Genomic DNA, 18,748 nt, shown 5'->3' on the forward strand with positions numbered 1-18,748 from the left:
GCATTAGACGGCATCTATTCAATATTTCAATACAGCTCGTGAAGAATAAAGCACAAATGGAAACAGAGAGGGAGGTGGAAACTTCCTCCCTGTGGGACTTTTAGGGCCAGTATTGTTGCCGTACAGACCATCTGAAATGCAGAATAAATCCTTTTTCTAAAACTCCTGCAGTTTCGGTAGGAGCCAGCTTGTGTTTCTATATAAAGGGAATATTCCGCTATCTCGAATTCAGCACAGATATTTTTTCATTGTTAAGTACAGTTAAGTGTTTCTATTGTCAGACGTGTCAGACGTGATTTCCTCGAACTTAACAATGCAGCAAACACACACAAATACACACCCATAGCTATTTGGCAAATACTTCTAAAACTGGGGAAGCGCTTGCACAGTCAGAGGAGTGTTTCGAGCAGGCGAAGCATTAACACGTTTCCTCCGACTTTGTTGATGATACAAAGAAGTCTCATTTTGTTCCCATCAGCGCGAGTCACGACACCCCGGTGCACCATCCTCAAATCTTCCTTACCCCAATTTCGTATGCTATATCATTATGCACTATTGACCGAGAGAGACAGAGCCATTATAGAAAAGACTAATTCTTAATCTAGGATATTGCTTTCTCATTATTCTCTCTCCCTCTGGCCTCTTGTGTGATAACTGTCTGATTAAGGCGGTTATGTCACTTGAGAGCCTGAAAGAGCCCACCTTTTAATATTACCTGACTGACTGATTATGCCGCCGCTGCTTGAGGCTAATAATGCTGAACTGTGATGCTTGATTACGAATGCTGATGGGCCCCGATGGGACCGGGTAAGCTTCGGCATCCTCAAATATATAATCAATAAGCAATGCTAATTAATTTTCCAAAACATTATAAACTGGGTGATGGTTGGTTTTGGCGTCCCGGAGTTCCAGCTGCCATTTTATTCTTGGGATGTTCTGTTGTTAATTTCAAGCATGGTGGGCCCTCTAGGGGTCCGAATAAGTTGCAGTAACTAATATTTTGTACTTTCGGTGTTCCTGTAGTCAGTTCAGACCTAAGAAGGAACTAAAGACACCTTTTTCTCACTCTGTTTGTATAGCCAGGAAATCGTTTGCCTGTGAGTATTTTTATGTTCAGTTGTTGTAGGAATGAATCCTAAAAATACCTCTGGTGTAAACCTTTGTTGTTGGATCAAGGGACGTTGTAAATCTGAAGTTAGTCTGTAAATGCTAATCATTAGCATGTCTATGGAATTTCCCATTCAAGTTAGCCTCAAGCTCGCAATTTCGTTTCTATTCATGTTAAATGAATACAAGTATAATGCCATGTAAATGTACTAAGGCAGTGATTCTCAAATGTTTTCCAGTGGAGTTTTTTTTTTTTAAACAAGGAAGCTTATTAATGTTATTAATTATTTAAGGAGAAGGGGTCTGAGTTTATAAGTTATACTTCTTCTCACTCCGTTTCGAATATGTATTTTATGTTTTATGTTTAAATGTTTAGTCTGTTTATTTTCTTTTTTGTTTTTTGTTTTTTGTTTTTTTACATTCATATTCAAAGTAAAAATACTTAAATTCAATAACCCCAACTCTCGCTTCAGCATTTTTCATTGGAAAAAAATTTGGCAAAATTTGTTTCTGTGCCAAAAGGTGTCTGTTTATGTTTTTAAACCTTTGTAAATAAACATATTTAACTTTAATATATTAAAAATAACATATCTTTATAAGTCAATTTTGTGCAAAATATAAACTGTAAAGTGCCAGAAATGTTCCTTAATCAGTCATTAATGAATAAATGAACCTTTCATCAACAAAAAAATAATGACTTAATTACTCAAACTCATTGTGAATAATCTAAAATAGAAATGTTCTTTAAATGTTACCAAAGCTTAAACAAGATTATCGACAATAAAACTATTACATGAATATATTTATTGTGTTTCATACTTCAGCATTACTTCTCATTATTTATTTTGTATTCAGTACATGATGTCTTATTTTCAAGTACCCCCTCAGCTTCTTCTAAGTACCCCTGGGGGTGCACATACCCCCATTTGAGAAAGACTGTACTAAGGCAACAAACATAACAGAGACATATTCAGTATGTATGTTTTGCAGTTTTACAGTGAGTGTTAAGCAGCGTACACACATAAGGATTTTCAAAATCTGAAGAGATTTATTATCTGTTACAGACCCCACACATGAAGATGAAAAAATCAGTTATTGAACAATTTTGACTGTACTGTGTGTGTTGTACTCTGATAATGTCAACACAGCACACCACACACATAATGATTCTGTTTCAGCACCAATCTAGAATCTAGTCCTTCGAGCCAGAAATCTCACGTGATCAAACGAGATCTAACAAAAACGAAGAAGAAACATAGCAACAACCGGAAAACACAACAAACAACGTGTCATTTCGGTTGTGGTGCGACTTGGCGGAGACTTCGAATAGACATTCTCGGGCTTCCCACAACTCCACGAGCTGGTCCTCCATTTTTAAGATCCAACGAACTTTGTTTCAGGTCGGCCGTGCTTGTTTTTATTTACGCCTACTGCCTTGTTCCTCAGTCAGTTCGCTTCTTGATTGGCTCCACTCTGTTCCATGTCACAATTCACAGAGTCATGATTTGGGAGTCGTCGGCTTTCCACACACATGAAGATTTTTGTTCGTAAATATTGAACAAGTTGAAATTTGCGATTGTCGGCCCTGACCTGTTTCGGAGCCGATTCTTGGGACAAATTCCCTCTTAACACACCTCAGACCACAGGATAATCTTATAAGACATAAAATAATCTGGCGTTAGCTGTCCTTGGTCTGGAAGGGGGAAAATAGGGACAAAAATAGCCCGTGTGTACCCCGCTTCAAGTAAAGCTTTGGAAGAAGTTTGACGTCCGGCTGTTCTTGGGAACTCCGTTATCTAACTACTGAGTGAGTCACTACACACACACAAGCAGGAGCAGAGCAATTCTAATTCAAGCCACTCAGGTATTAATGAACGTGGGAGATGATACGGCAGCTGCCTTTAAAAACATGAAGTGAACATTGCGCAATCAATCGAGCGCTAGAACTGCAATGTGGACCGCGGAGTGGTCCACTTCAGGGAAATAAAGAGAATGTCATACCTTTAAGAATGCTTTGATTAAATGCTCTGAGAACACTGGCTGTGTCACTTTAATTAAGTGCTGAAAAACACTAGTGCTTAAGAAGCTTTCTGAATGCCTTTGAGGTCAGACCGCTCCATTTTAATAGTGAGGCTCCGTTAAAGGTCCATTAGATTATCTGTGACTGGAGATGGAAGTTGACAGGCAGAAAGAAAAGAAACAGAAGACAGAAAAAGAAGACCTGTGGACCTCGGTGTGTGCTGGGAGACGGGAAAGTCGAAGCGAGGAAAGTTACCGAACAATAAATACAGACAAGGTTAGAGAGTTGTTGTTTACTTCTTTTAGAACGAGACATCAGACTTATAGATGTAGCAAAATATGTATAAACAATATTTACTGTCAACAATGAGGAGGAGGAAGAAGGAACAGAAAGAAACGCATGCCAAATAAGAAAAAGATGACGACAGTGAACACAAAGACGAAAACAAAGAAGAATATGAAAACAAGGAATGCAAAAGAAATTACAACAATGAAGATAAAGACGAAAGTTACATTTAATTTTTTTTTAACTTTTTACATCTATATGAACTCAAGAAAAACATGATTCAGACTAGTTCACTATATTAACCCTTTCATGCACAGTGGTCACTCCAGTGGACAGTTATTCTCCAATTGTTGTGTATTCATGGGTTTTGTTGTTTTAGTTCCATATCAGGCAACACAGTGGAAACTTATGCATCATCCCATACACTGACATTCATACCATTACTATAACTTGACTGTTCTAGATAATCCTGATCGGCAGTAACATGTTTGAGTGCAAAAAAAAAAAAAAAAGCAAATTGTTATTAGAGTGCAATTAACAGGAATTTATTTATTTATTTCATTTTTAAACAAAAATGTTTTGTTTTTTTGCATATTATTTCAATAAAGTAAGTAATAACTAGTATTAGAGTATGATCAAATGTGAGAAAACATCAAATTAGCAGCACTGAAATGTTTTTATTTAATAGTTTTCACACAGTATATCAGTAAATGCATGTTTCTTTGCCTTTTAAATTTAACACATGGTGTCCAGCTGAGTGGACATTTTTGTAACTCCATGAAAAATAGGTTGATGAAAAAAATTAAATTGCATTGATTTCTGTTTTTTTTTTTTTTTTTTTCATGCCTAAAGAGGAATAAAAACAGTCAGGAAAAAAAATCTTGATTAAGGTTCTCATAAATCGTGCATGAAAGGGTTAAAGTTATAAACCACAGGTGTCAAACATGCGGCCCGGGGGCCAAACCTGGGCCGCCAAAGGATCCAATCTGGCCCGTAGGATGGATTTATGAAATACAAAAATTACACTGAAGATATTAACAATCGAGGATGTCAAAATAATTTTAATTCAGATTCCACATACAGACCAATCAGATCTCAAGTGGGTCAGACCAGTAAAATACAATCATATTAAATCGATAAATAATGAAAACAGCAAATTTTATCTTTGTTTTAGTGTAAAAAACTAAAATTACATGAAAAGGTGTAGATTAAAAAACTTATTGTACAAAAAATTTAAAAAACCTGAAATGTCTTAAGATAAGTAAATGCAATTTTACCGATATTCTGCCTGTTATTAAAAGTTCCGTGCATTTGTAATTGTAATGTAAGTTGTAACGCACGTGTGTAAATGATAAACTGATAATCTGAGGCATAATATTGTTAAAATTATAATTGTTTTTCTAAAGACGTTTCCAGTTGTTGTTATTCAGATTTTTGTAGATGTCAACATTATCAGAATTTAATTTAACTTTTTTCACTGGTATTATTTTACTGGTCTGGCCCACGTGAGATCATATCGGGCTGAATGTGGCCCCTGAACTAAAATGAGTTTGACACCCCTGTTATAAACCATATGAGTATAATAAACAACAATGACAAAAAAGTCTGTTCACGGAGGTTCCTCGTGTTTTGGGGGTCACAGGGACCTCAACCTTTGGCTACCAAGATCTTGGCAAATTGGCAATGGTAATGAAAGTGTTACTTTACCTACACTGCACTGAATGCCACAAGGATTTAAGATAAGTATAAATATAAAAACCATTGGAATAGAATAATCTAACTAGGAGTTACACAACCAAAACAAAATGACATTTTAAAAATGGCATGCAAGAGAAAAAGAGCATAAAAATATAAACTACTATTATTAAGAGAAAAATATATATTTACATAAATGTGCAACATCTGGTAATTGTGCAAACTGTCAGAGGTAAATGGCAAACAGCATGTGCAAAAGTGCCTGAGATAGGTGACATAATAACCCTCTAACGCCAAACGTATCATATTTGATACATGAGTTTTGAAGCCTTCTACATGATCAGTGTAATATTTTTTGTCTTGAAAAACCCGATGTATACAATTAGATACATGCAATACACAGATAATCCACCAGAGGGGAGGAATTCATTCACCAGAGGCCTTTCCAGTGACACTACAAGATTGTCATTAATGAGGAAGGAGGCAGAACTTTGACAAATTTGAAAAGGTACCAGTTTGTTAAATATGTTTGTGTTATATTGTGTTTATGTTTGTTCAAAAATAATAACATTGGAGCATTGAGACCTGATGTATCGAACATGATACAAAATGGAAACTCATACATGGAAATTGATACTTGGGAAAAAAAAAAATTGGGGGGTTGTTCAGAAGGACCAATAAAGGCTCCAGTTTCAAAGAACTGGAATTTTCTGTCAATGATTTAATGGTTCAGGCTTTACAGGGTTAATGTGCAAAATTGTCAGAGAGAAACAATATGATATATGATAAACAGTACGCTTATCTACTACTACTTATATATTCATAAATTCTACACTTTCATACAGTGTATCTCTAATTTGCACGTATTTTGACTGCACACTTCTTTATATCTTATGCTTTTCTAATACATGTCTGGATCATATTGTGTTATTTAGATGTAAATGTACGTTCACTGGGAGAGACCACCTGAAATTTTATTGTACAACTGGTGTAATGACAATAAAGCTTATTCTATTCTATTCTATTCTATTCTATTCTATTCTATTCTATTCTATTCTATTGCTGCAAGGCTGAATGGCATCATACGGTGCTAGCTTAGAATACACTTAGCTAACGGCTGGCAAAAAACAATTGATTAAAAACACATATGTATGTAAATTTAAAAAATAAATTCATAACTACAACACACATACAGTACCTAAGGCAACACATTTATATGCATTGTCTTTAATCCAAGGGACAGGAAGTAGTATTCTCACACATGCATAGAACAAACAAAAAGGATGTGTGATATTATTGTTATTATTATTTTTTTTTTTTTAATTTATTTTTTTATTTTTTTATTATTATTATTGTAGTGATATTGATATAAAATAATATTTGCGATTAGAGATCATACAAAATAGAGATTGGGGGCAGGAGTATATGAGTTTTTTTATGTCTTCCTATTCCTTTTCGACCATATATAATTTAATTTCATTTATTATTATTATTATTATTATTATTATTATTATTATTATTATTATTATTATTATTATTATTATTATTATTTTGTTTACTTATCAACCTTTTATGTACCAGTAGTGATATTTTGTTGGTTGATTTTTGTTTTGATTTCACTGTCTACATGTTTGAAATAAAGATTTCAATCAAAAACACAGATCAGTAAGTGAGGGTTCACTTTTCAAAATGACACAGAGTTCATGTAAGGACAAGTAAATCTTACAAAGACAAACTTTATATAGATCATATATTTGTAGAATAATATAAAGAAGCCTGGTGGATAATAACCAAAGAGTAGGATCAAGCTGTTATTTCTGAGGTGATATCACTAATACTGTCAATACTAATAACAGTCATGTTCATAAAAGTATCCTTGGTTAAGGTTAAAACTTCAACAGCTTGCAGAGGCGAGTGCTTAAGAGGATGAGGAGGATGAAATTCACTGAGGCGTATCATCTTTACAGCATACTGTGGTCACCGAGGGCTGCCTACGGCGAAAATCCCCAACACATTCTCTTCTGCTTGCATTCTTTTGATCCCCATTAATTAATTAGATAATTATTACACTAAATTTCCAGCGTGTGCAATGTGCATAATGGCCCATTAGGTTGAGATAATGTGATTGGAGCGCCAAGTATATAACACCAGGTCAATGAGAAGCAATGAGGAAATGTTTACCGACTTGTTTGTCAGCCTTCTTACATTAACAATCAGTTCACGCTGATAGATTTGCTGCTTTGTCTGGCAGGATTATATTGCATTAATTCAGAAAGTGACACCGAGCCGAGTGACAAATTAAAGGAAAATACAACAGAAGGCTCTTGTTAGGGTGTTTGGTGACAATCTAGTGCCACTGCAGGTTTAGTGTTCTATAAGTTTGAGCTGAAACACTGTTGTAACAAAGATAATCAGTCATTTAGTGCATTTGTTGATGACAGTTGAGTATAGAATCTAACACAGTACATCAGCAGAGGGCTCCAAATAAGAACAAATAAACTAGTGGGGATTACTGCACCACCATCGTCCATGGTCTCAGTATAAATACACACAATACCATTAACCCTTTATCGGGCAAGTGACTATTTGTGGTAATTTCTGCACACATTACAAGACAGTGACAGCAACAGTTACAGTGTGGGCAGAGGCAACAATCTCAGGCGAATGTGGTCTACAGGGTCTGTAAGGTCCAGGTCTGCATGAACAGTACCTGCTTTGTTAGGTACCATGAAGTAATGGTACCAATTTTGGCCCATGACCCCATTTTAACATCACAAATTTCTGGTGAAACCAGACAATCAAAACTGAGACTTTTTTTTTTGTTGCTAAAATTAATTTGTTTTTGATCATGTAATAGTTTGCTATACTATATTGCAAATACATTTTGATTTTAGACAACATTTAGTCTATATAACGTATATTATTATGGACGGAGGCAGAAAAGCCAGGTGTAGATTACTGCACAAAGTGAGAATTTGATTTTCCTTGGTCAGGATATGTACAGTCAGTTCAGCTTGGATTTACAAGGCTGACAATTAATACTGAACAAACAAGAACTCAAACTATGAATTATGAAAGAGCTGCAGCATCTGAAACCGACCACAATGAACATTTGACAGATAAACAGAACCACAGTGCTTCAGTTTCAGCTTCAGTTTGTCATGTCTTTTATGAATTGTGATCATCTCTCTCAAATCAACATATATTTTTTATCAGTCTGTTTTTTTCATAATTATCATCAATTACTAGAAATTTCAGGCGACCCCATTTGAATTCCAGGCGACCCTACATGGGGTCCCGACCCCAAGGTTGAAAAACACTGTACTAATGTAAGTAATGATGTTCAAAGGGATAATGTGTATGTGGACAGGTGTCTGGATCAGCTCTAATGTTGTTCTGATCTTCTAAAATACATGTTTTTTTCACAGTACATGTGTTTTTCTTGTATTTTTTTAGGGCTGTCAAAATTAACGCATTAACACAGATTAATCCATCATCATGATCAATCTGATTAAAAATTGTAACGCAGTTAACCCATCTGCAGTGCAGAATGACTCTGAATGTCTCTGCCAATGCATTTAGGTCAGTTTGTCCAAGAGTTAGCATTTCGCATGAACAAATGGACAGTAGATCTGGTAGTGACAGGCAGCAGAACCAACCCATAAAGATGGAAGACACTAAACAGTACGTGGGCCCTCTGGATGGAAATATGAGGACAAAAAAAAACCAAGATGGAACAGTTGTTTCATGTTGTTTTGTTGAAACTGTTGAAGGTGTTTAATAAACACGTTAAGTGCATATACATTCTCTTCTTTCTTGAGTCTGTTTGCTCATGCAAAATGAAACGTGATTAATATACAAATGAATGATATGTAATTGTGATTAACTGAAATTAATCCACAGCAACCCAGTGACTAAGCTGATTAAAAATTTGTATCATTTGACTTAGCACATTTTTTATATATACTACTAGGTTTTTGTTTGTTTGTTTGTTTGTTTTTTGCCACATATAGGCAAGGAACCAAATATGGTAACTTCATTCTCCTTGATTTTCTACATGACAATAATAAATTTCAAAAATTTCGCAAAAGTCTTGTGTCCCCCAATAACACACTAATGCTGAAAATGTGAATTTCATTGTATTTCAGAGTATGCTGAGAAAAAAAATACATTATCATGTCACTGCATTTAAGTCCTGCACATTATGAAGAAAATCTATGTGACTGATATGTGACAATGTAGGGAAATAACATAATCAGTAAAGTTTGTAATTTAAGTGACTTTTCTACAACTATATAATTATTATGGGTGAAATTGTTTTAAAAATTCATGGTTGGTATTTGGTTTTGGAATTTTGGTCCATTAAAGTATTTTCATTTATTTTCAAAAACTTAAACAAAAATCAGCAGAATGGCTAATTGGACATGTTTTTACGCTGACAATTAAGGCATTCATTGCTGCAAACTGTCAAAGAAATTAAAGAAATTCACCTTTTTTTCCCCTCTCTTCAGTATGAAATAAATAAAATAAAGATCTCCAAAACAACAGGAGGTTTTCATAATTAACTCAAGTCAGCAAAGTCAGTCTCAGCTGTCCAAAAAAATGAACCTGCTTTTCTTTGTGTGTAACAGTACACAACATTTACAGCTGTGTATGTGGTCTTTTGGAGCCGCAGTTCATTATGTTTTTAATATTAAGTGTTTTCATTCATTTTCAAAAAATCCAATCAAATACAGTCGTCTCCACACTGGAGGTTTTCATAATCAACTTAAGTCAACAGTGTCAATTTGTTCTCGACAAAAAATTAAACTGCCTTTCTCTTTTTATCAACACACAGTCTTCACAGTGTGTTTGGTTTAATGAAAGGAAACCACACACCATATGTCAAAACAGTTTGGTATAAATACATGTCCTGCACAAGCTCAAAAGATCATGAACAAATTTAATTTGGCGTATGATCGGATTTTTTAAGAGGGATTGGACAGGTAAAAATAAAAACTTTTCCACTCAGCCGATATTCATTTTAAAAAGCCTATTTATCAGTGTAATTAGAGTATTTTGCAGACGGTTTTGCATGTAAATGTTAGTTTTAACCTATGGGTTGGTAGCATTAACGTCACTAGCACAGGTGGCTACGATAATGAGTGTATTTATAATAGTAATTGGGGTCTGTCTGTGTTAAAATGTACTGATGAAGTCCACAGTTTGCAGAGTTGAGTTTAGAGTTTTGCTGAAAAAACTGTGAAAAATTGCCCGAAGTTCATCAGCTGTGTGTTCGGAGTTTCAACAGCAGCTTGAGTCTAATTTACACAGAGGGTTTGGAGTTATGTTAAAGCCCTGGCTGCAACGGTACAGTTAATAAATGGAAACAGTGCAGTTGTCACAGATTCACAGAACTGGGCAGAAGTGTAGGACAATATGAAGTTATTTGGTTTAGTTTAGTTCTAATGACCACACATATGCATTTATCACTCTGTATTGGGAAAGCACTGTTTTTGTCAGTACAATGCCATAGATATTGATGTAAGAACTGAAGTGATTTTGGTTATTATCAAGAAAATATGGAAAATGGATAGATATCAGCTCTGAAATTAAACTACTATGAGCTAGTTTTGTTGTTATCATTATATTTGTCCAAACAAATGTACCTTTAGTTGTACCTGGTATTAAAATGAACAAGAAATTAAAGATATCTATCTATCTATCTATCTATCTATCTATCTATCTATCTATCTATCTATCTATCTATCTATCTATCTATCTATCTATCTATCTATCTATCTATCTATCTATCGATCTATCTATCTATCTATCTATCTATCTATCTATCTATCGCAGGGGTGTCAAACTCATTTTGGTTCGGGGGCCACATTCAGCCCAATTTGATCTCAAATCATAATAGCCTACAAATAAAATATTAATAAAAATATTTACATTAATAAATTATCCAAACAAAAATTATGTGAATAACCTGAAAAAAAAGACATTTCTGTAATCCCTGAACTAAAACAAGTTTGACACCACTGACTGTTAATACCTCTAGTGTAGTTTTTACGCTTTGCAAATTCATACTGCGGGCCAGATTGGACCCTTGGGCAGGCCGGTTTTGGCCCGCGAGCCATATGTTTGACACTTGTGATCTGTCGTAATAAAATATTAATAAAAATATTTACATTAATAAACTATCCAAACAAAAAAGATGCGAATAACCTGAAAAAAAAGAAGTTTCTGAAGAAAAATAAGTGCAATTTTAACAATATTATGCCTCAACTTATCATTTATACGTATATGACACCAAACATTCAGTAACAGGAAAAATATTGTTAAAATTGCACTTAATTTTTTTTTGATATTTTAGGTCAGTCAGGTTAATGACATTTTATTGTTAAAGGATGGTTTGTCAATGTAAATATTTTCATATTTTAATGTTATGTTTTTTTGCACTAAAACAAAGAGAAAAAAATATGTATTTGTATAATGTCATTTTTTTTCACATTAAACCCAGAAGAAAATTTGAAGTTATTATCTAAAGGTTTTTATGTTATTATTTTACTTTAGATCACATTGGTCTGTATGTAATCCCTGAACTAAAACAAGTTTGACACCACTGACTGTTAAAGGATGGTTTGTCAATGTAAATATTTTCATATTTTAATGTTATGTTTTTTGCACTAAAACAAAGAGAAAAAAATATGTATTAGTATAATGTCTTTTTTTTTTCACATTAAACCCAGAAGAAAATTTGAAGTTATTATCTAAAGGTTTTTATGTTATTATTTTACTTTAGATCACATTGGTCTGTATGTAATCCCTGAACTAAAACGAGTTTGACACCCCTGATCTAGATGTATAGATGCCATTTATCCTATCACTGTGTATCCATTTTTTATTTTTTAATCAGTTTTAGATATCTTGTATTTATTCTTATTTTACTAGTTTTATTATATCTCGCATTTGAATCTGCAGATTTGCACAGCACTTTTGTCCACTTTGGGTTGTTTTAAATATGCTATATAAATCAACTTGACCTTGAATTAAAAAAAAAAAAATCTATAAATCAAAGAGATTGAATTTCGTGTGACCTCTGTTTGTACTTACCTTCTCTTTAACCCTTTTATTCAGTCAATATCAGATTCATTGCGTTAATTTTGCGATATTTTATTCCAGGTTTCATTCAACACATGTTGGATTGTTTCTACTTATTTATGCTGCCTCTTGTCATGGGGTCAGAGGTCAAAATAACTAACGCCTTTAACCTTTACAAACCAATTAGTTCCGCTTTTTGGGTGTCTTTTAAGGCTGTGCACAGATTTCCTGGATTTTCTTGTTAAATCTGCAGATTTGCACAGCACTTTTGTCCACTTTGGGTTGTTTTAAATATGCTATATAAATAAACTTGACCTTGGATAAAAAATAAATAAATAAATAAACAAACAAATAAATAAATAAATAAATAAAAAATCGATAAATCAAAGAGGTCGAATTTCGTGTGACCTCTGTTTGCACTATACCATCTCTTTAACCCTTTTGTTCAGTCAATATCAGATTCATTGCGCTAATTTTGCGATATTTTATTCCAGGTTTCATTCAACACATGTTTCATTCAACATGTGTTGAATGAAACATGTGTTGAAATAAGTTTCTACTTATTTGTGTTGCCTCTTCTCATGGGGTCAGAGGTCAAAATAACTCATGCCTTTAACCTTTACAACCCAATTAGTTCAGTTTTTTGGGTGTCTTTTAAGGCTGTACACAGATTTCCTGTATTTTCTTGTTAAATCTGCAGATTTGCACAGCACTTTTGTCCACTTTGGGTTGTTTTAAATATGCTATATAAATAAACTTGACCTTGGAAAAAAAAAAATCTATAAATCAAAGAGGTCGAATTTAGTGTGACCTCTGTTTGCACTTACCATCTCTTTAACCCTTTTATTCAGTCAATATCAGATTCATTGCGTTAATTTTGTGATATTTTATTCCAGGTTTCATTCAACACATGTCGGATTGTTTCAACTTATTTGTGCTGCCTCTTGTCATGGGGTCAGAGGTCAAAATAACTAGCACCTTTAACCTTTACAACCCAATTAGTTCAGTTTTTTGGGTGTCTTTTAAGGCTGTACACAGATTTCCTGTATTTTCTCGTTAAATCTGAAGAAAAGAATGAGAAACATATACACTCATTTAAAAAACTGTATCCTAACTGCACTGTTTTTACATTTTAATTTCTATATATAATGTACATAGTCTTAATATTTCTTAGTGTTTCTATATTGATGTACATGTTCTTGAGGTTTTTTTTTTGTTTTTTTTTTAACTAGCTGAGAACTACCTGATAGCAAAATGTCATTATGTGTGCATAATAATAGAATTTCTTGAACCTTGAAGCTTATTTCATACAAAAACAACAAAGCGAAAGGTGGCGTGAGACTTTTGCTCAGTACTGTATTGACAGAAAAATACTAATTCATGTTTTTGTACTGATGTTGCCATCAAAAATAACCAAAATTTCCAGAAATCAGGTATCGTTTGGTGGCAGCTTGTCTACATTTCATAAAAAGTGACGGAATTAAGATTCTACCTTCAAATATGATCGTCATATCATCATGTTTTGGCCTGACTGTGAAGCTCTAGTTAGAAAAACACACCAGTAATAATTACCACAACTGAGAAAGCGAGTGCATACGATCAGCATGGTTCTAACCCCGGTAGCCGTCTGTAAACGTATAGACATGCACACATATTTACCAGATGCACAGTGTGATGAACCCACCATTAGGCTCGCACATAAACACATGGAAAAACAGACACCCATTAGCATAACCAATGTGATGATCTCAGCTATACATCAGCGCATTCCGGCCCTAATGCCTTTTGAGTTGTCTTCGCCTGATAATGAGGTCGGGCTTAATGCGACTTCATGTGCCTAATAACCCAAAACAACCATAAAGAAAAAAAGAACAAACATATTTGTTTTCGTCTTTCCTGTTCCGCGTTCTATTTTGCGGTGAGCTGAGCAGAAAATTCACAACGTATAGAACAGGAAGGACACATGAAAGGCAAGGTTAACCCTTTATAGGGCACTGAAATTCAAAATGTTAACCTTAGTGCACAGGTGTCAAACATGTGGCCCGGGGGCCAAATCCGGCCCGCCAAAGGATCCAGTTCGGCCCTTGGGATGAAGTTGTGAAATGCAAAAATTACACTGAAAATGTTAATCATTTTAGTTCAGGTTCCACATTTAGACCAATATGATCTACGAGGGCTGTCCAATAAGTTCATGGCCTCACCCAGAACAGAACAACACAGACTGATAATTTATATTTTATTTTTCAACATAATCTCCATTTACAGCAATGCACTTGGTCCATCGATGTTCAAGCATCACTATCCCATCACGAAAGAATGTAACATCCTGTATTATAACAACCAGTATTTCTGGGTGAGGCCATGAACTTATTGAACAGCCCTCGTAAAGTGGGTCAGACCAGTAAAATACTACCATAAGAACCTATAAATACTCACAACGTCCAATTTCTGTCTTAGTAAATGTAAATATTTCCATGTATTTACATTAAAACAAAGTATAATTTCACAAAAAATGTGAATAACCTGAACAAATATGAACAGCCTGAAATATTTCAAGAGAAGTAAGTAAAATTGTAACAATATTCTGCTTGATATTAAATGTTTTGTGTATCTGTAGATCCACTGTGATCTTTAAGTTATAATAAACATGTGGAAATGATAAAGTGAGGCAGAATATTGCTAAAATGACACTTATTTTTTCAGTTTGTTCATTTTATTCACATCGTTTGACAGGATAGTTGGTAGATGTAAACCTTTTTATTGTTTAATTTTACGTTTTTCACTCTAAAACATAGAGAAAATTTTGGGGTTGACATTATTTATAGACAGGGTGACACAAAAAAACAGGAACTTTTTAACAATCCAATAAAACCAAGAGTGATGGAAGAAAAATATTTTATTCATAGTAACTGAAACCTTAAAACATGCCATTTAAGAAACAATGATGGAATTTTCATTTTTAAAAAATTAAAACGGGAATTTTTCAACGCCGTGGGCTCCGTAAGACAGACTCGGGTACAACATCAATGTTCTGTGGAGTACGAGCACTTCTTGGTCGTCCTGTTGGTTTCTTCTTTCGGGCAGATCCAGTCTCTTCAAAGTTATTAATCCAACATTTTATAGTGTGTTTTGATGGAACAGCACCATGACGTCCTAAGTTGTAAAAATGTCGGAACTCCCTCTGCGCAGCTGTCAAACTATCACCGTTTTTATAAAACACTTTTATGGCTAACGCACGCTGTTGCCCGTTCCACTGATCCATGGTTACTAAAATGGGGGTGTGTTTACTTGCTCAAGGTCACTGTCTCGCAGTGCTGCCACTTGCTCATGTTTGCCAATACGCACTTCAAAAATTCCCGTTTTTTTTGGGTCACCCTGTATTATTATCTTATTATTTTACTGGTTCGGCCCACTTCAGATCAAATTTAGCTGAATGTGGCCCCAGAACTAAAATGAGTTTGACACCCCTGCCTTTGTGTGTTATTAGAGGACAGAACAAGACACTTTATGACTTATGTGGAATTTTTCAAAATCTTTTATTATATAGAAAATCAATATCGATGAAGTTACCATATTTGGTTCCTTACTAGTAAGTAGCAAAAAAAAAAAAAAAAACATGTCAGGGCACATGAACATGTATTTTAGACTTAAACTGTAGGGCAGGCACAAAAGCTTGCTGTGTGTGTGTGTGTGTGTGTGGGGGGGGGGGGGGGGGGGGGGCAGCATGGGATAAGTCCTAGGTGTTTTTTTTGTTTTTTTTTTTCTTCATATTAGAACATGTAGAGCAGGTGGAACTAATGGTTTAGCATTGGAGCACCCTGGACTCATTTTAGGGACGTACAACAAACCAATCTACTGCCATGGTGATCTGTCACTAGACTAAACAAAGAGTTCAGGTTTGGAGAATGGACAAGGACTGGACTGGAAAAGAAAAATGTGACATGTTTCTGTTTTTGTACTTTAAGCCTTTCATGTATGAGTTATGAGAATCTTCTCTGGGTGTTTTTATTCCTCTTTAGGCATTAAAAAAAATGATGCGATTGAAAAATATTTTAAGAAACTGTTTTACAAAAAATGTCCACTCAGCACGCGTTTGATTTTTTGAAGCAAATCAACATGTATTTACTAATATACTGTGTGAAAACTATGAAATAAAAACATTTTTAATGCTGCTAATCTGATGTTTTGTCACATTTTAACATTCTAATACTAGTCATTACTCACTTCATGGAGATAATATGCAACAAAAAAAATAAAAAAATAAATAAGTAATTGCTTTACACTCAAACATGTTAGTGCAGATCAGGTTTCTCTAGAACAGCACAGTTACAGTAATGGTATTAATTACAGTGTATGGCATGATGCATGAGCGCCCAATGTGCTAGCTGATATGGAACTAAAACAACAAAATCTATCAATATATATATATGAGAACAACTTTCAATAGCTGTCCACTGTGGTGGCCTCTATGCATGAAAAGGTTAATGTTCAGAGTTGTGCATTTAACCCTTTCATGCACAAATTAAGAGAACCTTAATCAAATTTTTTTCCTGAGCGTTTTTATTCCTCTTTAGGTGTGAAAAAAACAATGCGATTGAAAATTTTCTTCCCAAAAATAAAAAAATAAAAAAAATTTAAATATTTTTAAAAAATTTTAAAAATACATTAAAAAAATAAAGAAAAAAAAAAATCTTATGAACCTATTTTTCATGAAGTTGCAAAAATGTCCACTCAGCTGGACACCACACGTTAAATTTTTTGACACACAGAAACATGTATTTACTGATAAATTGTATGAAAACTATGGAGAGGGCTTATGATTCAGGGGGTTTATCCTCAGGAGAGATCTACATAATGTTACCAATTCATGTCAGAAAAGATATGTAGTGTCTTAAAACTTTAATAAAGATATGTGTAAAAAACAAACAAACAAAAACACAACGAAAAGAACAACAAAATCCATGAATATACAAGAGAACAGCTGTAGAATAGCTGTCCACTGGAGTGACCACTATGCATGAAAGGGTTAAACAGGCTCATTGCAGCCACTGATATTGTTCAAATGTTCATCTTTGTTACCAAAATGTGTTTGTTGTTCTAAAAAAAAGTAAGTTTATTGTCATAGTTGTAAGATAATTGCGCATTTCCTGTTTTTATTTGGAAAAATATTGTCTAAGGGAGCAGTCTTGTTGAGTTTATTTGCATTTTTCAAGCAAAAATCGAAATAATTTTTAATTTGCACAACAAATTCTTCAAGAAAAACCAAAATGTATTGTTACAATGTTGATGTTTCTTTCAATAACAGTAATAATTGCACCACTGCTACAATGTCGTAGGGGTTGACAGGGGCCATAAGGGGGGCTGACAGAAAAAGAGTGAGAACATCATTCCTTACATTAGTACCATTACTTCATGGTACCTAACAAAGCAGGTCCACTCACTGTTCATGCAGAGGTGGACCTTACAAACCCTGTAGACCACATTAGACCTCAGATTGTTGACTCACTGTAATTGTTGACATCACTATCTTGTAATGTGTGCAGAAATTACCAAAAATAGTCACTTGCCCAATAAAGTGTTAAAACAGAAGAGTGGAGGCGAGTGAAGATGGACCACAGAATGTTAACCTGTCTCTGTCTCGGGCTGACACCCCCCCACCCCCACCTCCTCCAACCCAACCCCCCCTCCCATCTTTGACAGAGACCAGGGACCAGAGAGTTCAACTGCATCATTTTAGGTTCACTGACTTGGCAAAACGTACCGTTTAATGAAATTAGGTCCAGAGTGCTTCGTCGGGAGGTTTCATTTCAAGGACATAACTGCGATAAAGGAGAAATCAGCCCAGTTGTATTATATGATATGCTATTCTTGGTCAAGCTTTGCCCCGTCGTATTTTTAGATTTATTTATTTTTCCCCCCCCGTTTTAATGTTTTGCCTATTGGATGTTTCTCTGCATGCAAATGAGACAAACTAGAGTCACATCCTGACATAAAACGATCAGGGCCTAAAAAAAAAAAATTTTTAAAAATTGTCTTTCAGCTCTTTTTTTTCTAATATGTTAATAAAATACTGGCTTTGTTAGCATCATCATTCAATTCAATGGAGGCAGAATGTAATATAGACTGATGTTATTACCTCCGCCAAGGAGGTTATGTTTTTGCCAGGGTTTGTTTGTCTGTTTGTTTGTTTGTTTGTTTGTTTGTCTGTCCGTTAGTGTGCAACATAACTCAAAAAGTTATGGACAGATTTGGATGAAATTTTCAGGGTTTGTTGGAAATGGGATAAGGAAGAAATGATTAAATTTTGGTGGTGATCGGGGGTGGGGGGGCCCACGGGGGGGCGCCACTGATCAGCCTTGGCGGAGGTCTGCACTCTCCGAGTGCTTCTAGTTTACTATTACTTTGACTATATCTACTGTAGCTGTTTTGTTTTTTTTTTTCTTTTTTTACACTTTAACCTTTAACCCATTATCTGGCAAGTGACTATTTTTGGTCATTTCTGCACACATTACAAGACAGTGACAGCAACAGTTCCGGTGAGGACAATGAGGGAAC

At 34.6% G+C, this 18,748-nt stretch overlaps 1 protein-coding gene across 1 annotated transcript in view; it reads left to right on the forward strand.

Annotated features, from left to right (window-relative positions):
• LOC115411554 (cadherin-12-like) overlaps nucleotides 1-18,748 on the forward strand; it is a 316,867-nt gene that overhangs the window by 31,324 nt on the left and 266,795 nt on the right. The gene's annotated exons all lie outside the window — the stretch shown is intronic.

Source organism: Sphaeramia orbicularis, chromosome 20, assembly GCF_902148855.1.
Source record: "Sphaeramia orbicularis chromosome 20, fSphaOr1.1, whole genome shotgun sequence".
Taxonomy (NCBI): Eukaryota; Metazoa; Chordata; class Actinopteri; order Kurtiformes; family Apogonidae; genus Sphaeramia; species Sphaeramia orbicularis.